Here is a 22,038-nt window from a genome sequence, read left to right on the forward strand (position 1 = left end):
GAAGCTAGCTCCCTAATTTCTTTTTCTTTTTTCAGTTGAGATATACATGATGCTTTCTTGATCTTTTGCTCTGTATCCATCAGTTGTATTATATGTGCATATAAAATGTCCATTTAAAATACCATATAGTTTGTGCCAGACTAGTCCATTTTCACTATCTTCTGATCTCTTACAGACAGAATATTAAAATCCAAGAAGGATTTAGCTCAGTGCACATGTTGCCACTGGTAACCCATGGTAATAAGGTAACCCTATATATTCACAAGTGCCATATGTTACATGCATAGATACATATGCAGACAGAGTGACTGTTTTTAGAAAATTCATGCCTTCCAGTAAAAAAAAAAAAAAAAAAGTGTTCCCTGGAGTACATCACCAGTGCTTTGGGCTATTGATGCAATTTACTCTCCAACTTTCAGAGCTTTATTTCTGGTTTTACAGGAATTACAGGAAAACCAAGTTATAAAAGTTCTCAAGAAACAAAGAATGAGTATTTACTGAAAAGTCTCCGTGAAATGAAATCTATCAGTAGACTTCCAAATGTAAGCCACTTAAAGGTTTTCATTCAAGCCGGAAAGAGATTTTTTCTTAAAAAAAAAAAAAGAAGTATATTTTTGTCGTCATTTTCTAACAAAATAATATCCCCTATTCTTGACTGTTAATATATTAATGTAACCAGTAAAATTTAAAAATTATATATATGTAAAATTTAAATTTTACATATATGGACATGTAAAATTTTTTGATTATGTATATTTGGATTCCTTAACAGATTGCAATTTTTCCATATCCTCCTCAGAAGTCAAAACCTCAGGACATAGGAGATATATTAACAGGTGAAGTGAACTCATATTTTTTTAGCCCAGCAAGACAAGACCAAACCTTAGCTGTGGCTCCACTTAGTCTAGTAGAGGAATGTGTAACAGTTTTTTAAAAGGGAAAACTACTTTCTCAAAAGACTTTATAGCTTCTTAACACCTTGATTTGATCCAGGATAGAAAAAGAATACCTTTAAATTCTATAGAAAAATTTAATCTGGAAGAAAATAGGTATATTTGTTTAGGTTTCAAAGACATTAATAAATGCCTCCAGTAAGATTACAATCAAGCAACATGAATAAAGACCAAGTCAGAGCTTCTGAAGCGCCTCAGTAAGCTCTCTTATCTAGAATCACCATCTGTTGAACTGAATGTAGAAGGCTGCCTCAGTTTCCTCAATGGGGCTGTTACTAGGCAGGGTGTGAGAAAAAAGAAATTCTACTCTCAGGTACATTTATTTGCTTCCAATTCCAGAGAGCACAGTACAAAGGAATAGTGGAATATGCTATGCTATCAATTTTATAAGTGACTTCTTTGGAACAAAGGTGCTTTCTTCTACATATTCTTGAATATTCCTAAGAATTTTTTTTTTTTTTTTTGAGACAGGGTCTCCCTCTGTCACCCAGGCTGGAGTGCAGTGGCGTGATCTCAGCTCACTGCAACCTCAACCTCTCAGGCTTAAGCAATCCTCCCACCTCAGCCTCCTGAGTAGATGGGACCACAGGTACGTGCCACCATGCCTTCCAGGCTTATTTTTTGTAAAGATCCAGTTTCACTATGTGGCCCAGGCTGGTCTCCAACTCCTGGGCTCCACCAATTTGCCTGCCTCAGCCTCCCCAGTTGCTGGGATTACAGGTGAGAGCCACCTCTCCCAAATCCTAAGAATATTTTTATATTACTCTATACTTTGTGTTTTCTCTGATGGTATGTATTTCCTTGATAGCCAGAATAAAAAAAAAAATGGTTTTAAGGAGGACAAAAGCAATGTCTGACAGTCCCTTCTTCCACCCTATATTACAAAAAAAAAAAAAAAAAGGTCTTTATTTTCAGACATGCCCATTGTGCCTGAAGGCTTCTTTTCCCCTTTCCTGGCCAAAGATGCCTCCCTCCACTGGGAATGCCAGGCCCCCATGCCCTGCTTGACCTCCTCTTCCATCAATACACAGTCCCCCCTTCTTCTCCAGAGGGCTATGCTCCTCTCTCTTCTTCGTCACTTTTATATATGTTTACATTATGGTGGCCTCAAGGAATTGTATTACAGGTACCAGACCTAAAGTGCCATGAAAATCCAATACCCTCACCTGCCCACATTACACAGCAGCAGGAAAGGAGAAGTCTTGTTCCAGGCTGAAAGTTACCAAAAAGTCAGTTTATATTAGCTGTGATAATTCACAAAGCCTTGTGCATCCTAGTAATTTGGTTCTTTCTAATGCCTCCAATTCTCCTGTTACAATCGATAAAAATTGGATCCACAAGTCGGCATATCTTCTTTTTATCTCAAACTATAACAATGTCCCATAAATGTCCAGGAAGTAGATAAATTCGTAATAACATAGAGAAGCTACAAGAGAAAAGTAAAACAGATTACTCTCTTCTATATTTTGAGTTTTCTGTATGTCCGCACACAGTCATATATTCCTGGGTTCTTGTATCTAACCTCTTTTTAACACATCACTTGTTTTCAGTAGATGGATAAAGGAAAGACTCACAGACTCTTTTAGAGCAACCAAAGAATCTGTAGACTATTGTACTTTGAAAAAATAACCACTTCAACATTGTCCTTTACCCCTTCCTCCTTCAGAGTCTTCTCATTCTCTGTTGAGCCTTATAAGCTCTTCTGTTTCAAGACTGCTACTTTCAAAAATAAGTATGAGCTGCTCTGGGAAACAGAAGTTGTTTGTTGTTTGTCACTTCAGAGAAATGAAGGTGAACCCAGTGCACTGTGGGGAACCAGTTGTTGCATAAAGCATGAATTTGCTATAAATGCAGAGAGAGGTACAAATCTCAGAGACAAATACTATAGATGGATTTAAGATAAAGTTGGTTTTATTGACTAGAAAAAAAACAGGAATTAATTATAACATGCTACTTAAAATATACTGCAGGTAAAAAAGGCAAAAATATAATAAATCAGCTATGGCAGTAATCTCTTTATATGATTTCTGTAACTTGATATTTCCCCTTATGGAAGTGAGGAATCAGCTGTAGGGCATTGAAAAAAAATGGAATTCATGCAAACATCTTCCTTAACTTTTTTTTAAAAACAAAATCTCAGGATAATCTAAGGGATTTGTTTTAATATTTCTTTATTCAGGAAAATCTTATGGAAATTTGACAATTAGGGGGAGAAAAGCAGTAATAAGTAAACCATAGTGCCTGAATGGGAGATCAGGTGAGAGAAGAAATCGACTGAGTGAGGCCCAACTGTGGCCAACCCTGATTGTCAGTAAGAAGTATTTATAAGAAGGCATCAATTAAAAACTTAAAAGTATGTATATTTGAGTGTTTTTTTTTTTTACTTTTGGTTAAACTTCTTTGCCATATTGTTTATGTAATAGATTTTCCACGAATGTGAAAATGTACCACGTTGTTTACATTTTAACCAGAATACACTGAAAGTCAGCAAAATGAGACTTTCTCTCTAAATGTAGCCTTTTCACATTTTACCAGTTCTTTCTTTGCCCTGCTCTCTAGACTCCATTTCTCCATGCCCCCTTTATAAGGCTAATTGCTATTTATCATTGTGTTCCACTTAGTGACACTCCCTAAGCAGGTCTTCCCTGTAACCCCACTCTAAGACAGGTACCCAAGCTATGTGATCCCACATCACTCTGAAATTCCCCTGGCAACATTCATTCCAGTTCACATTACTTTTTAAGTGTCTTCCCCATTAGACCAACTTCCAAGGGCAAAAAATCATGTCTGTCTCATGAACTCTGCTGTCTCCTGAACATTCAGTAATATCACCTAGCACTCAAATGTTTATGTTAAAGCAAAATTTATCAGGCTACTTAAATTAGGCCCAACACATTTCTGATAATTCAGTGATTAAAAATAGAATGGAGAAAGGATTTTCAAATTACCAAAATATGTCAAGTAAACGGCTGTAACAAGTTTGAACTCTTTAATCATTCAACATCCTTGTATTTGCTATCACTATCAGCTACTTGCATTCTCTCCCACAGTCTCGTCCTCTTCCTTTTCTTCCATTTGGAACTCTGAGTCTATGCCAGTAGCAGTCACTGTCCTCTTACTCCAAGACACCATCACCATGGAGTAAAACTGGATGGTCACAGTAACAGCAGATATAGTTCAGAAATAACTATATTTCTTCTTGATGGGGTCACATTCTCAGCTCTAGCTGCTGTCTGGCTAACCACAGACACATCTCACAGATACAGATTTTTAAAGTGAACAAAATACAAGGTTATTTACTTGAAATGAAATCATGTTATTAATATTTATGTTACCTACATAGCCAACATCCAGGTACATTCTCGCTATGTTTCAGGAGTCACTACAGTGTCGTTTAACTCCTTGCTGCTCCTGGAAGCAAGAGTTTCCCTACGGACTCAGTGTGACTTCGTCTAGTGCTGCTGCCACTTTTGCCAGATTATGTCTCTCAAACTTTCAGATGTTATAGGAGAAAGTTGCTTAATTTCTGAGCATCAATTTTCAAGAATTTTTTTTGAACAGTGAGAAAAAATTCCGGAAGCACGATTTCTGAAATGCCCCAGAGACAGCTGAGATAAGCCTGTCATCATTGAGCCTGAGTGATTCATCAATGATTCAAATGACCAATCAACCAAAAACAAAGAGGCAAAAGACTTTCATGATGTTCATTTGCTAGAATCAAGATCATCTAGAAAATAAATGGCTGATGTAGAAAATGAAGGATACAGTTTCACAATTAGCCTTTAGGGGGAATAAAACCTGCAGAAGTAACTTCTACAAGAAATGATCACTGTTGATCTTATTTATCATGTGTTTTACTAGGTAATGGAAAAATACATCTATTTATGGATTACCTAGTAGGTTAAACACCACAACCATTTTTTAAGTTACAAACTATTTTTTAAATTGAGAAACACTAAAAACATAAAACATAAAAAGGCAAGCCACAGTCTGGGAGAGAAAATATATATCTTTGATAAGAATTTATGTCCAGAATACATAAATAACTCCCATAAATTGATGCTAAGAGGATAATCAGTAATAAAAATATAAAAAACAAATTTTTAAAGTGAACAACATACATGAATAGGCACTTCACCAAAGAAGACATCTAAATGGTCTATAAAGACATGAAAAGACACTCCAAAGCACTAGTAATCAGCAAATTAAACTAGCGAATTAAAACCACAATGAGATGCTACTACACACATAGTATAATGTCAAAAAGTAAAGAGTAAAAGCACGAAGTTCTGGTGTGCTTATCCTCGATGAGAGTATATAAAATGGTAGCACCACTTTGGAAAATTGCGTGGCATTTCCTAATGCAGTTAAACTATTACATATATTCCATCCTAGGTGTATATTGAGGATAAATAAATGCATATGTCAATAAAAGACTGCTGGAATAAGAATGTTCTAAGCAGCTGTATTCATAATAGCCAAAAAAGCAGAAATATCACAAACGTCTATCTGCAAGAGGGTACGTATCAGTGGACATCTATGTTGTTGAATGTATCAATAGCACATTCCCTTTTATTGCTGAGTGGTAATCTACTGTGTGAATACAAGAAAAGCTCCTCAACTTCCAAGTAGGTGCCAGAACCTGTATTAGTATCCTACAGCTACTACCACAATCTGTAACTTGCTTTTTCGATAAAATATGGTATTAACATCAATATTCTACATGACATAAAATTATTTGTGACATATTTGAAAGACATATATGACATATATGCCATTTTCATTATTTGCATTATTATAATGAGTCAACAGACTTTGTTACATTTTACTAACTCAAATTCCAATGATCTCTGACCCAGGTAAGACACAGCAGAACTCACAAAGCTAAAAACAATGAATGAGGTTGATCCTTTAATGATAATTTTTAATAATGAATATCCTGTAAAAAATCTACAAATACTACAAACAAGAACCCTAAGGGCTTCCTTGACAATTAAGAACAGAGCTGCTTAAATGTCCCTACGGAGTCATGTCAGTTTGTATAACAGATGTCCGCATTCTACCAAGGACAATATTTATATTCAGAGTATATTGTAAATAAGACTACCATCCTCTTCAATATTCTCATTTAATTGTATTTACCTAGAAACGGATTAAAATAAATACTAAGAGAGCTTTAATTTATTTTTACTTTTCAGGTAGCAAGCGCGATGCAACTCAGTAAATCACACTAGATAGAGTGCATTTTCCCACCAGAAACAGCCAATGTGCGGTTCAGTTACTGAAACATGGCAACTGGGGGGTTTTATGTAGGTTAATTTCAAATATACTTAACCCGTTTCCTTCACTATTTTCTGCATTTGTTATCTGTGCTGTTTCATTTGAATTATACAATTCATGAGTGCTAGGCTGTATTTTCTTTGTAAATTGGAAAAGAACTTGTCACATGAAATGAAATCTCAATATGAACAATGATCATAACCTGTACATCGTGAAAACTGCTTCAAGTGATCACTATAATATTTATTGATTAGGGTCGTTCTAGCCTACAAAACAGACTAAGTAGCCATTCATAAAGGAACTGTTAGGATTTTACTCTTCAGCAGTTTGGAAAACAATCTATGGTATAAATATGAATTCCCAAATACTTAGAAGCAAAGCCTTGTTGTATAGCTAGCCCTTGGCATCCCAAACTGAAATATTCAAAGTCTTTCATCAAGAAGAATCTCTGTTGAAATGACCCATTACCAGGATTATAGGCTGTGGGGCTGTTAAGTTAGCCCTTATGCTAACCCTTAAATTAACCTTTTAAGTTAACTCCTTATCTGACGTTTACAGTTTAGTAAATTACATCAATTAAATAATGCCCTCTATTACGTTTGTAGATGGTAAATGTTCACCATGGGCATTACAGCTTTGATGGAGAAAACAGTACAGAGACGAAAAAAGTCAAAGGGGAAGTTTTGAACATGGAGTGCCTCTAGGTGCCCAGGTTTTGTGGAAGCCTCTAAGCAGAAAGGGAAGCGCTCAAGAGCTCAGTTCTGAAGGAGGAGCAGACACTGAGAGGGAAGTGAGGAATATACCAGAGAAATGATATCATCTTGGGAATATGTTCTAAGATGCAAAGACCAGAACAAACGACCCTGCACAGGGCACTAATTGCCTTTCACTTTTTTATGTACAGAAGATTTTTAAAAATAGAAATAAATACTTGGCCTTCTTGGAGAATAAAAAAGGTAAAAATATTTCTGGAGTTAATTGGACACTCTGGATAAAAAGCTTTAAAACTATGCATATATTTTGAGGCAGAAATACAAATGTTAGGCAGGATGCATTGGCTCACACCAGTAATTCCAGCAATTTGGGAGGCTGAGGTGGGCAGATCACCTGAGGTCAGGAATTTGAGAGGAGCCTGGCCAACATGGTGAAATCCCATCTCTACTAAAAATACAAAAAGTACGGATCACAATGTCAGGAGATCAGGACCATCCTGGCTAACACGGTGAAACCCCGTCTCTACTAAAAATACAAAAAAAAAAAAAAAAAAAAAAAAAAAAGCCGGGCGTGGTGGCAGGCGCCTGTAGTCCCAGCTACTTGCGAGGCTGAGGCAGAATGGCAATGGCGTGAACCCGGGAGGCGGAGCTTGCAGTGAGCCGAGATCACGCCGCAGCACTCCAGCCTGGGCAACAGAGCGAGACTCAGTCTCAAAAAAAAAAAAAAAAAAAAAAAACCAAAAATTAGTTGAGTGTGGTGGTGCATGCCTGTGATCCCAGCTATTTGGGAGGCTGAGGCAGGAGAATCACTTGAACCTGGAAGGCAGGGGTTGCAGTGAGCCAAGATCGTGCCACTGCACTCCAGACTGGGTAAAATAAAAATAAAAATAAGCAAACAAAAAAGAAATACAAATGTTAGGATTTTTCTCCTGAGAAAATTATCAAGCAAATATGGCAAAGATTTATACCTGTGCAAAAAAAAGTTGCAGTGTTATTTATATTAAAAAATTAAATCACCTAAATATTTATCATAGAGATTGATTGACTATATCATCAAATATCCATACAGTGAAATTCTTATATCCAGTAGAAAAATGAGTATATAGTGCTCTATTTATTGACTTAGAAAATACATGTATGATATTTTCAGTGAAAAAAAAGAATATTTACAAAGCAGTGTGTAGAGAGTGGTAAAAGATTTACATTAGTATAGAAAATAAAGGGCTTGAAAAATCTTCACCCGTGTGTGGTTATCACTGCAGTGGGATTATGACTAAGTTTATTTCACTTTTTGTATGCCTTTTATCCTTTGCTTCATAACAGGGGAAACACATTGAAGACAACATTAATTGTTGGAACTAAAGGCAGAAGAATCAGGAGCATCTTAACTCCATGCCCTGAACATGATAGGTACTGAAGAACTATGGATTAATTATTTTTTATAGATTGATTGATTGAAAATGTGTCACTACAGAAAAGCAAATGTGAAGCTTACAGAGGGAGAGTGGTGCAGTTAAATGCTAAAGTTAAATCTACTTTTCTGGCAGCTGCAGAAAGATTCCTATTCTGCCTCCTATAATTGCTCTGAGGATATTTAAATTATTGCGCTCTAAGTGGCTGCCCTCAATTTGCTTCAAAGATAATAACTTCACCTTACAGTTTATAAAGCACCTTGTTACATCCCTTTGGAGACCTACAGCAATCCTATATGAATCTAGGGATTATTTATTCTTTTTTTCAAATAACAAAACTGAAGCACAGAGGAAGGAGTTACACATTAAAAGCCACGGAACTTGTACACTAATTAAGGTAATGCTGGTAGCTATAACAAATAAATGTGAAAATCTCAGAACTTAATACAATAAATCTTACTTTTTGATTACCCTATGGCACCATATGGTGTTCTGGGTAGATGAAGAGTCATCCACAAGGTATTTCAGGGATCTAGGCTCCTTGAATCTGTGGCTCTACCTTCCTCTAGTCTTCAAATCTTCTGCATCCAACAAGCAGATGGAGAATGAGGAATTGGAAGAGGCATTCCTTTGTTTAAGCTCTTTGGTCCAGAACTGAGACACATAACATCTGCTGATACCCTATGACTAGAACATCACCTGGCCCTCATCTGGATACAAGAGGATGGTACTGAGAAATAATTGCGGCCTGGGCAGATGCTTTTCAGTGCAATTCTATTCTAAAGAAGAGGCAGACTGAATGCTACACGCCAGTAAGTAGAATCTCCAGGACTCAAAAACAGACACATGACATTAAATCCAGTGCTCTTGCTACTACAACACACTGCCTCTGTATTCAGAGTTGCCTCAGCCTAGATTGTAGTTTTGGAGAGAGTTAGAACCTGACCCTAACACTTCACAGTATTAAAAGGGGGACTGTCACCAGCAGGATGAACCCTTGAACTAAGCATGGGGAGAACCTGGCTTATGCCCTGGCTTTGCTCTACCTGACTGTTTGAGTAAATCATGAAATACTCTGCATCTCTTTTTTTCAAAGTCATTGATACAAACCTATACTTCTCAACTTTTCCCAATTAAGCTACTAGATTCTTACATTATTTTTCCCTAAGATGCTCAGACATTCCTATAATGTTATACGAGTCCATGTTATAAGAGCCCCTTAACAGTAAGTGGTAGCTGATTAAACCATATCAATACGTAATTCTATACAAAGGTAAGAAACTGGAAACATTTATTTGGTCTTCATAGGCCTTGCTTGGATAACTGCTCAATTTCTATGAAGGTATTGAAAGTATTGGGAGGTGAAACTGGGCACTCCTGTAACTGTTTCTGCAGATCTCCAGTTGGGAACCATAAAGCTTCATGACCTAAGGCTCCCACCAGTTACCATCTGAAAATGTCTTTTGTCTCTGTAATCTTGACAAGTGAATTCCAGTCACACCCATCCTAAGAAGAGTGTGCCTGGAAATACTGGTTTTCTTCTTCTCAAGTTGTCTGAATCCAGAAGTATATATTAATCTGGAAGTGGCTGGAGGTGATGGAAAAGAGAGGATGTTGAGACAAGCACCCTTGGTGAAGTGGAGCAGCAACTTGCTCAGAAGCCTCATGAGTCTGTAACATCGTTTGAACTCCAAAGCTTTCTTCATCACTCATAAATCCATAATCATCACTCCACCTCGGAAAAATCTCACTCTGCTCTTCTCTATCTTCTACATGAAATGTATCAGGAAGAAAAATTAACATAAGGAACTTTCACAAGCTTTATAAAATCTTAACCCTTTTGTATACTTGTTTCTGATAATTTTAAGAACTAATATAAATAATTATTAAAACTGTGTCTCATTTTCCTTTTTCCTCTCCCAGAGGTAATCCCTAAGCTAAATCTGAATAAACTGAAAATCTGGTAAACATCAGCTTGATGTTGATTATTTCCATGCATAAACATTCATTAACAATATATAGCACGTTTTTTTTGCATGGTGGCAAACTTCATATAAATGGCATCATACTGTATGTATTATCCTACATTTGTTTTCTTTATTGCTTAAAATATTTTTAAATTTTAATGATTGAAAGCATAGTACTCTAACACATTCATTTTAAATGCTATAAAGCCATCTTTTCTATAAATACACCCAATTTTAAAACCCGTTCTCCCTATGGAGAAATAATATATCAATAAATGATATAATATTGCATTAACATTATTATATATGTTTTCTTGTACAAAAGTATGAGAGTCCCTGTGATACACATACGTAGAAATGGGTCAGGGATAGCATTCTCTTCTACTTGACTAGATATTGACACATTTTTCTCAAAAGTGATTTTGACAGTTTCTAAAAATTCCTGTTACTTCACTTATTTGCCAAACTCCTTTTTACTAATCTGATCGGTTTTGAGGCAGGAGGCAGGACTCGACTCTGGATCAGATTGAGGACTAGCTGAAACAGGGAAGAGACACCTAAAGCACTTCTCCATAAGACACGACCACTAGAGCCATAACAATTTACCATTGCCATGGAGACACCTCAAAATTACCACCCTTTTCCATGGAGACAACCTGGAAATTATCATCCTTTTTCTAGAAATTTCTAAATAGCCTGCCCCTCAAAGTGAGAATAAATATGACTGCAGAACTGCCCCGAGCCGCTGCTCTCAACACATTGCCTATGGGGCAGCCCTGCCTTGCAGCAGCAGTCACGGCGCTGTAACACTGGTGCCTCAGTAAAGCTGTTTTCTTCTACCACCAGCTCACTCTTGAATTCTTTCCCCAGCGAAGCCAAAAACCAGCCCAGACTCAGTCCCAGTTTTGGGGCTCATCTGCCCTGCATCAGTTTGAATTCGAATATCAATAATTCCTGGTATGATTAGGAAGCTTTCATGTATGTACTGGCCATTTGGGTTACCTATTCTGTGAATTTCTTGTTCATATCCTTAGCTCATTTTTACACTGGGTTTTCAAAAATAATTTATAGAATGTCATTATGTGTTCTGGATAGTAATCCTTAATTAGTTGTTGAGTTGAAAATATCTTTTCCTAGTATCTATTTGTATGGCTTATGTTGTTGTTGTTATTTTTAACTTTACTTTTAATGTTTTTGTTTGTAATAATTTGATATTTTAGTACAGCAAAAGTCCTAAATCTTTTCCTATATGTTTTATGCTTTTTGCATGTTATTTAAGGAGGATAGTTTGCACTCACAAAGATATTTCCTATTTTTGTTTTCTGAAACCAGTAGTTTCCTTTAACATCTGAATATTTTATCTGCCCTGAAATTTATATGTATGCACTGGTGTAATGAAAAATATAATTTCATGGAAAAGCAATTGTTCGAGCCCTGTTCATCGAACTAGTAGAGCTAGTTCCTTTATTATTATTCAGAATTCATTCATTTTTCTTGGCTCTTTGTTACAGTAATAGTTTTAGAATCATCTGATAAGATTTTTTCAATTAAAATAGCATTCCATTTATAGATTAGTTGTGGAAATAGGAATTAATATCTTTATAGTATTAGCTTTTCTCATTTAGGATCTTGGTTTATCTTTTTATTCTGGCATTCTTTTGTCTTTCAGTAATGTTTGTAAGGTTCTCCACAAAGATATTACTCATCTTTAGTTAAATTTATGTTTAGGTACCTTATAGCATTTGTCATTATTTGAAACAATGTTTAATTTTTAATTATATTGTAATTGATTATTTCATATGGAAGAGAAGCACTATTCAATTTTTGTTTATTGATGTTTTATCCAACAACCTTTCTGAATTCTCCTGTTAGTTCAAATAATTTGTCCATATAGTTTCTTGGTTTGTCTGTGGTTTTTTTCTATAGAAGAGTTACGTTACCTAAAATAAGAACAATTTTGTCTATTCTGTTCTAATGTGTGCAATTGTTACCTCTTTTTCTTATCTTACTGCACTAACTAGAACTACCAGGAAAATACTAAAGCATGTTGATGGTGGGTATTCTTGTCTTTTTGCTAACCAAAATGGAATGTTTCTCATGGCTCACAGATAAATGATGTTTGCTTGAGGCTTTTCAAAGTTCATCCTTTGGGTTTGGAAAATTTTCTTCTATTCTTAACTTGCTCTGAGTTTTGTATTTTGTTACTGTTTTGAAATTATGAATGAATGCAGAATCCTATCAATTCAGTTTGCATCTCTTAAGATAATCAACTACTTTATCTCTGTTTGTCAGCTAATGTGAATTACTTTAGTACATTTTCTGGAGTTAAATTATCCTTAAATCCCTAAAGTAAATCACTTGTTTATATGTTTTTTAAAAAATTCACCAGTAGAGGATAATTAGATATTATTTTATTTAGGATTTATGCAACTATGCTTCTATGACTAATCTATGTTTCCTTCTTTTACTTTTCTTTTAGAAGTTTTGCCAGCATTATAATTTTTCTTCCTTTTCTGTGCTCTGAAGTAGAGAAGACAAGACATGATACATATGCTTCTTAAAGCTTTGGTGATGGGACCTGAGTTAAGTATGATCATCTAAACCACTAGTTATTTATTTGTAAATGTTATCACATTTATTGTGATATTTTTATTTCAATAGCTATATTTTTTCCAACATCTCTATGTTTTTGCATATCTTCCTGTTCCTGTTTCAACTCTGCCTGACTTTGGTTCATGGTCTTTTTCTTTTTAATGAGTATAATATTTTCCTTGATCTCTTTGAACATTCTAAACATTTTCATCTAAGTCTTTTCCTAACTGCACCATTAAATTAACTCTTGTTCTGGTTGTTGATTTTGTTGATTATTTTGTTTAGCATTGGATTTCTTTTCTTGTTTTGGGGTTTTTTTTTTTTCCCTGCAGAATTTGTTCTGTTCTCTCTCTGTTCCTATTTGTCTTTCTCTCTTTTTCTTCCTGGGTTCTCCCAGTCTTTAGCAGTGAAGACTGATACCCAGTCAACACCCAGCTCATATTAGAATGCATTCTTTCTCCTGCTCTACCATAATTTGAGAGATATAACAAATCAAATAATCAGATGGGTTGGCTCAACTCCTTGTTGTGAGGCAGTGTTTCTGTCTGTTGTCTGCCTAGGCCCACAGAGTCCTATAAAGTTATGACTTCAGGCAATGACTCAGCAGTAACTTTTTCCAACCTCAGTTCCTAGCTTCAAGCTGTACATTTGCCTAAGTATGTCCTCCTTACATTTGGCTAAGTATGTCATCTATATGTTTGGTACCAGATCCAAGCTGCCATTACCTGATTCCAGAGTTGGAATCTGGCAGAGCTGCATGTTCAGCCCTTCTGACACTTTTCGTTCCTGTTTTATCTGTGATTTACAGATATGTTTATCCCATTTTGGTGCCTACCTACATCATCTTGGTTATCTTTTTTAAAATTTCATCTGTAGCTTCCAGTTGCTTGAAAGAGAGGATTTTGTTAAAGCATAAATTCACTTAGCAATTTTACACAAAATTGCAAAAAATTATTTCTTAAATTCATTTTTCATCTTTCCTAATGCTTGGTAAGAGCTATGCACACTATCAACCCTTATGAATTACTATGAGATGAATGGATGAATAAATGAGTGATGAAGGAAGGAATGAAATAACATGAATAATTAGAAGAGGAGAAAGACTATAAAATGCTTACTCAAATAAGCTTGAATGAGTAGAATAATTAATAATCACATAAGTCAAAGTTCCCAAATGGTATATGCTTGTGACAATGTCCTATCAGGACCACAGTCCTATTTCTCTGTGATTCTCTTAACTCAGCCTTTCTCCGACCTGGAGCTGCAGTCTACCTACTAGCAGCGACTAAGGCAATCTGCTTCTTCCTTCACATTTAGTAAGAGAAAGAGAGAATGGCTTCACACAACTCTCTCAAGATAGAGAAACAGCCTTACAAGCCTCCCATAACCCTCTAGCTGGGTTTTATTTGATAAAACCACATTACACATTCTCTCTCAAACAAAGGACTTGCAAGGGAGATGGAATTGTTCTTATACCAATATGGCCCATCCTTTAATTAGGGGTCATTTCTCTAACCACATTGCTGCCTTTTACTGAGACAGAAGATGTGGAATGAATGCTGGAGAGTCAAACACAATATTCACTCCAGCAGGTAACTGACTTATCTTTTTTAATGCCAGTACGTAAGTTATTGGATTGAATATGGAAAAAATGGTAGGTGTAAGTTAGATGTTATTATCCAGACTATGTTAAGGAAATTTTTTTAAAATTTGGTCTATTCATGAAGTGATAATTGTGTGAGGGAGAATATTGCTTAAAATCATTCTAAATACTGTATTCACTTGATGTATTTTTATTTTTGAAAAAAGCTCCTTTTCAAAGTTCTTAAGCAATCCTAAATAATCTTGTGAAGCAGACATTGTTACTACTGTTCTCATTTTACAAACGAACACTGAACTTACCAAACAGTAGATGCCAAATATTTGAGGAAGATGAGTTTATGGAGACTGTGTCCAAATAATATAACTGTTTGTCAAGTATTCACTTTCTTCTTGCACCTTCATGAAGGAATATAAGATTCTGCTACTTTGATGCTTGGCCATGTGACTCAATTTATCTAATGAGATACTAGCAGACAAGAAATGAACGGATATTTGAAATATACTTGTGCAATTTGGCTTGTTCTTCTGCACTTCTGCCATCACATGAAAGTGACACGCCCAAGCTGGCCCACAGGTGCCAGGAAAACAGAACACACATGGAGCCGAGCTGGACTCACTTGCAGCTTGGTGCCAGCATCTATTGAGCCCAGCCTAAATCCACCAAGTCCCTGCAGTTTGACCAAATTCAGGTGCATGAACAAGAGGAAATGATTGTTGTCTTAAGCCGCTAAGTTTTGGGGTGGTTCGTTAGGCAGTATTACTGGGGTCATAGCTAAGTGATGCAGAGAGGAAGAGAAAATGGAAAGCCAACAGGTCATTTTTAAAAAGAAGTAAATAAGTACAAGTAAATATTTTGATTGCTCAATATCACTCCGAAAATGGGAGAGCCAAATTCAAATCAAATTCCTCTGCCTCCACATGTTTTGACTTTTCTAAGTCATGGATTGGCTCTCTGCAGTAGTAGCAATGTTGCAAGCAGTTTCACTATTTGTCTGTGGCACTGTAATTTCAGTGAGTAGTTCTCTCACTCATATTATCACATGGATGGTTATTATATACTGGTTGTTATCAATGAGGAGATATAGTTATTAAATATGAGAAAAATGGCTAATAACTAACCACCATTTTAAAAACTTCTTTTGCGCCATAACACATCCACCACATTTATATAGAGCTGCTCTGTTCAATATGGCAGTAGTAATCTAATGTGACCATTTTAATTTAAATAAAATTAAAATTAAAATTCAGCTCCCCATTCACAGTAGCCACGTCTCAAGGATATAGCAGCTATATGTTGCTAGTGGCTACCATATTGGACAGCACCGATATAGAATATTTCCATCATTACAGAAAGTTCTTTTGGACAGCACTGTTATAGAGAATATGCAAAAAGTAACACCCTCTTTTCAATTATGTCTAGTTGACTCATTTATAGAGCTTTGGGATACTTTCGACATGCTGTGCTTCACCGGGAATCCCTTGCTAAATAAATCTCTCTTGAATTAGGACATGGGGAGCCATACAATTCTGTCAGCAAAGCTGGCTGGTGACGTTAAAGAAAATGTGTAAAGGTAGTCCTGACCTCTGGACCCTGATTCAGCTGGAGCTTACAGGATAAAAGAGCTTCTGTCTCCATCTGAAAGCATCTGGAGCATGCTCAGCAGTCATGCAGCTGTGCTTACCTCCAACTTGCTGCCAAGCTCAGAAGGGAACAAAATCAATTAAAGGGATAGATCACAGTGTTTACCAAGGAGGAAAACCCCCACATCTGGAACAGTGAGAAGAGTGGGCTGGTGATGAAAAAACACTGGGCACTGAGAAAATTACAAGTCTTAGTCCAGATCAGCCTCTATCTAGAGAAGTCATTTTCACTCTTTGAATTTTGTATTCCTGTCTGTAAGATAAACTGAGCACATTTCCATACTGCCAAATGCCATCCTGCAGAATTTCCAGGCTTATCAAGCTATGATAATCCCCACCATCCCCTTCAATGTCATCAGAGAGCTCTGTTCCATCTACAGGCTAACAGACAATGTTCAATTGCCCTTTGTAGAAATCTGACATTACACATGTGCTAGAATGCCTCCCTCGGGAAAAGTAAAAAATAAGTGAGCTTCTATGTAAAGCATTTGGGGGTCTTGCATCTTGAGAAGCAGCTACCCGTCTCACAATGCAGATTCTCAGCCTCAGAAAAAGGCTAAACATTTAAAGACTGAGTATTTAAAACATAATAGTTACACTAGCAACTTTTTAAATGCTTGAAATACAAAAATGAATACATGCCTGGTGTGAGCAGTGTTTTACAATTTCTCTTCCAAATGAAAGAGGCCCCCTGTTTCTTTTCATTTGGTGGCTTGGTTTATACTTTCATTTTTACAGTCCAGACAACCAGCAAAGTCAAATTCAAGCCTACTTTTGTTCTTTACAAAAGGAGCTTGTTTTAAAATAAAAAGGTTAATAAAAAAATGAATAAAAGAGCTTGTTTGACCTTTTCTGAAAGGTAGATTATTACCATGGAGAATGAAGTAATCACTTATTCCATAAGTATTTTATTCCACCTGAGTTTCCAAACTTAAATAAAACTACCAGCACTGAAGGTCTTATTGTACTTGCCAATATAGAGACCATTCAATTCCAAACTGTCCTAAATTCTAAAAAAGAATTTAGAAGTTAAAAAAATCAAACTTATTCCCCCTCATTACTCAAAATATTTTATTTAAGAAAACAATAACACAGACAAGTCACTCAAATCTACCTGATGATTCAAATCTGATGATTCAATGCTTCATCAATTATAAGCACATAATTAACTGATAATTGTTGATTAGTATTTTCTGAAATTATTTATTTATTTATCCCAGGAATACAATTCTCATTAAGGTATATTATATACCCAAAGGTGTGGTTGAATTCATCACAAGGCAATTAACTACTGTGTAGAAAGCAATATAAGAAGACACTACTAGCTCAAAGAGATATACATAAACATAATATGTCATGGTTCCTGTTTTCTAGAGTAATGATTTGGTAGGGTTGAAAATACAAGCTACTCACCATAGGTCTAGGTACAGTGAAATAGAGGTATCTACAAAAATCCAAATGAAATGCAATACATTCTGACCACTCGGATCACAGAGGACTTGGCAGAGACTGGTGCACTGGAGTTGAACCTAAAACAACAGGGGTCCCAAATCCCCAGGCAATGGACAGTACCTGTCTGTGGCCTGTTAGGAACCAGGCTGCACAGCAGGAGGTGAGTGGCGGGCAAGTGAGCACTACTGCCTGAGCTCTGCCTCCAGTCATATCGGTGGTGACATTAGATTATCATAGGAGCATTATTGTGAACTGTGCATGCGAGGAATCTAGGTTGTGCACTCCTTATGACAGTCTAATGCCTAATGATCTGAGATGGAACAGTTTCATCCTGAAACCATCCCCACCCACCAGGTCTATGGAAGAATTGTCTTTCATGAAACCAGTCCCTGATGCCAAAATGACTGGAGACCACTGCTTTAAAGGATAGGGAGAAAGTGAGGAAGAGTGTTCCAGTCCATAAGAAAGAAGTATAATTGCATTTTCATGGAGGTGAAGTTAGCCAAGAGAATAAGCATAAGGCATGTGGTGGAGACCAGAGGAGATGAAGCCAGAAGGGAACATTGAAAGCAGATGATTGAGAGCACTGAATGACACCTTAAGGGATTTGAACTTCACTTGTAGATCAGAAGTTTACTTTGTGAGTCGTCAATCCCCTGCCTAGAGATTTCTAAGCGGGGGATTGACATATTCTTATCAGCATATTAGGAAGTTCATCCTGACAGCCCATGAAGTATGGATACAGCTGGAATCAAAGAGACCTTTTAGGAAAATGTTTTGTGGTCAAGAGATGGTCCAGGTATGATGTGGGGCAGGATGTGCAGGAGACAGATGTGTACATTTCAGATACACAACCATGGAAATGGCTTTGAGACAGAGGGCAGAGCTACATTTGTAGCCTTGATGAATGAGAGGAGGATGATCTTCTAAAGCAAATCAATTTTGCCTCTGTTACCCTTTTGTTTCAAATATTATTTATTTATGGATGGGCTAAGATCCCCTAAAGATACAGTGTTAACATATGTATCTATATTAACATATTTATATGTCATGCCCTGTTATTTATCTATCACCTGATCCTAGTATAAAGCATAAATCCCAAAGCAGGTAAGTCTTCAATAGCAGGTAGTCACTCATGCGTTTATGTGATCAACAAACCTTAGTTGAGCACCTCATTAGGAAATAGGTTGTGAATAACGTATACATAAACAGCTATTGCAAAACCCCAATTTTTTTATGTTCAGGAGGAAAGAAATGCTTCTGTAAGAAGGATCAAGAAAACATCTTTGGAGGTGCTTATAGTTAAAGTAGGCCTGAGAGAATGGGAAGGATTTAGATAGAGATGGGTTGAGAGAAAAGGCAAGAGGGTAGGTAAGTTAGATGTGCCTGACAAAGGGCAGGGAGTCTAGGTTTGCTGTGGAGTAGGATTCATAAAGAGAATTAGTGAAAGCTGAGGTAGGAAGAGTAAGCTGGGAACTTATTTTGGAACACCTTGAAAATTAGGACTTTAGAAGACAACAGTCACTGCTGAGGATTTTAACCAGGTGCTTGACTTGCCTAAAATATTATTCAAAAACAATACTGGAGTCAAATTTTTACATATTCTAGAAAGCTCATCTTCACTTATTTTATGTTTTAAGCCTATCATAAAACGCAAGGAAAATTTTCTCTCTCTAATTTGAGTAATAATTAGTATACGGAGAATGAAAGTGTTTGGGGTATCATCAATTCTAGGTTCCATCTCTGCCATAGAAACATCATCATGCTGTTAGGAATAAAGGGCAAATGAAAATATATTACCAAGAAATTAACTACAGTTTTCAATGCTTCTGTGAAATGGCCAAATTTTATTTAACAAAGGAAATTTTCATAATTCTCACTGTTAATTTGTTTTCATTCATCCAGAACATTTAAATTCTTTCTCTTTTTTCTTTTTAAAAATTGTTTTATTTTTAATGTTTGTGGGTACACAGTAGTTGTCTGTATTTATGAGGTACATGAGATATTTTGATACCAGAAAGCGATGTGAAATAAGCACATCATGGAGAATGGGGTATCCATCCCCTTAGGCATTTATCCTTTCAGTTACAAACAATCCAATCCAATTACACTCTTAAAGTTTTTTTAAGTTCAGTTATTATTGACTATAGTCACCCTATTGTGCTATCATATAGTAGGTCTTATTGATTCTAACTAATTTTTTGTATCCATTAACCATCTCCACCTTCCTCCCAGCACCCCCACTACCCTTTGCAGCCTCTGGTAACCATGCTTCTACTCTCTCCATCCTTTAAACTCTTCCTTAATTCAACAGAAGTAAATAAAAATATCTGGTCTGAGAGCCAAGTCCTACAATTTCATAACTGATCGCGTCTAAAAATTGTTATGGCTGAGCAATAAATCCCTGAAAAGTGATGCTTATATTCATAACAGAAATGTCACCAGAGCCTTAAGTATAGCAGCTCAACTTATCTTTACTACTGTGCAGCAAAGTCAAATTTGTAATTGATTTTGACTTGTACCTGCTACCATGTGTGTTGAGTTTGGGAGTGCTGGACAGCATTTTTTAAAAATTTGAAATCTTAATTTTAGTCTAATGAAATTAACCTGTAAGTCAATTGTCTACACTTATATTTTTACATACCTATCTTTCTCTTCTAAGAGCAGACGAATTTATTCTTGGACTATTTTATTGGCAAATAATGAATTTCAGTAGTTGTTAAAATAGTTCTTAGAACTCTTTCATCTTCCATCTGCTCTTAAATGGAGAGAGGTTAAAAATGGAGAAATCTGGCCTGGCGCAGTGGCTCATGCCCATAATCCCAGTACTTTGGGAGGCCGAGGCAGGCGGGTCACCTGAGGTCAGGAGTTTAAGACCAGCATGGCCAACATAGTGAAACCCCATCTCTACTAAAAATACCAAAATTAGCCAGGCATGGTGGTGGGTGCCTGTAATCCCAGCTATTCGGGAGGCTGACGCAGGAAAATCATTTGAACCCAGGAGGCAGAGGTTGCAGTGAGCCAAGATCGCATCATTGCACTCCAGCCTGAGTTTCGACAAGAGCAAAACTCAGTCTCAAAAAAAAAAAAAAAAAAAAAAAAAAAGAGAGAGAGATCTCCAAGTGAAATTTTTCATTTATACAGAACTGAACTTCGGATTAAGAAGGCACTGATGGACATTCTACAGCTGTTATGAAACTATGTGTCAACATTATTTATCAAAGTGATTTGATGGTAATTGTGGTCTCCGTTATGGTATAGGAGTTAGCAAGCCAAATAGATACACGTACTTAATGACTTTAGCATCCACCACTCAAAATCCAGTTAATTGTTTGTTGTTGGAGCCATGTAAAGCAGCAGTACAAGCTGTCTGTGCAGAATACAATAACTGTATGCAGCAGTATGGATTCAAAGTTTCAAAAATTAATTTACAAATGAGTTTCAGAGATTCCACCAGATGGGAGAGCAACAGAGTTATGTTTAACCCTTGAGCTGGCAGTCTATGTTAGGAACATTGCCAGCTATAAAAAATAATAATCAGAGGCCCATGAACTGCTCTTTTTAAATGGTTACATTAAAACCCAGACACCTGTAGTTTTACTAGTTGCTAAAACGGCTTGTAATTGCACATGCATGAAACAGATGTGTAACCAGAGCTGTATAACTGGTTTCCATTATACAAACACAGGTGAATGAATGGTGGGCAGAAGGGGGAATGGAAAACTGAGATTTGTATCCGCGAAAATCTAACGTCGGAGATTCATATGAACCTTTGAAAACATTTTTTGCTAAATATATTGGCCTGTCTCTCAACTGCTTTTAAATCATGGATATTTACATTTCTCAAAATAATCTGCTTAAATTTGGACAAGATAATAATGACTAATCCCCATCCCCTAAGACACGTGTTCTTCACTAGTCTTACTGAAACGGCTGCCAATGCTATGCAGGAAACTTTTTAACCGACTTGAACATTTTAGGGTTTTTTTTTTTTTTTTTTTGAGAGTTTTGTTAGGAAAACAACATAGCTTAAGAGTCATAAAAAAATCAACATTCAAGGATGTTTCCAGAACTTTAGTCTTTCAAAAACTATGAACCAAGGTCTCATTTCTAGTGTCCCGGAGTTTGGTTGTTATAAAATTTACAGTATGGTGTGTCAGTTCATTTGGGACTGAGTCACACAGCCCAGGACGCGGTGCACTGAGGAAGTCATGTGAACCATTGCACAAATACCTTTTTGTCAGTGTTTGGTTTGAGAGCTCGGACTCAGCAGAACTTTGGGGGATTGAATTTTAATTCAAATGTTCCAAAATTCTGGTTTACAACAACATCTGGGACTTGAAGAATGGATCACTTATTTTGAAATTCCTTAGAAAGGAAAAATGAAATGCAGACAATTATAACATTCAACAAGAATTGTCCTTCC

The 22,038-nt window shown here is 36.3% G+C and overlaps 1 long non-coding RNA gene across 1 annotated transcript in view; it reads left to right on the forward strand.

Annotated features, from left to right (window-relative positions):
* Positions 1 to 10,251, forward strand: part of LOC116468076 (uncharacterized) — a 32,740-nt gene extending 22,489 nt beyond the window's left edge. Inside the window, exon 4 of the long non-coding RNA XR_004247984.1 lies at positions 8,270 to 10,251. This is a non-coding gene — a long non-coding RNA (uncharacterized LOC116468076). The remainder of the gene's footprint in view (positions 1 to 8,269) is intronic.
* The last annotated feature ends 11,787 nt before the right edge of the window (positions 10,252 to 22,038 follow it).

This window comes from Hylobates moloch, unplaced genomic scaffold (genome assembly GCF_009828535.3).
Source record: "Hylobates moloch isolate HMO894 unplaced genomic scaffold, HMol_V3 SCAFFOLD_5, whole genome shotgun sequence".
NCBI lineage: Eukaryota > Metazoa > Chordata > Mammalia > Primates > Hylobatidae > Hylobates > Hylobates moloch.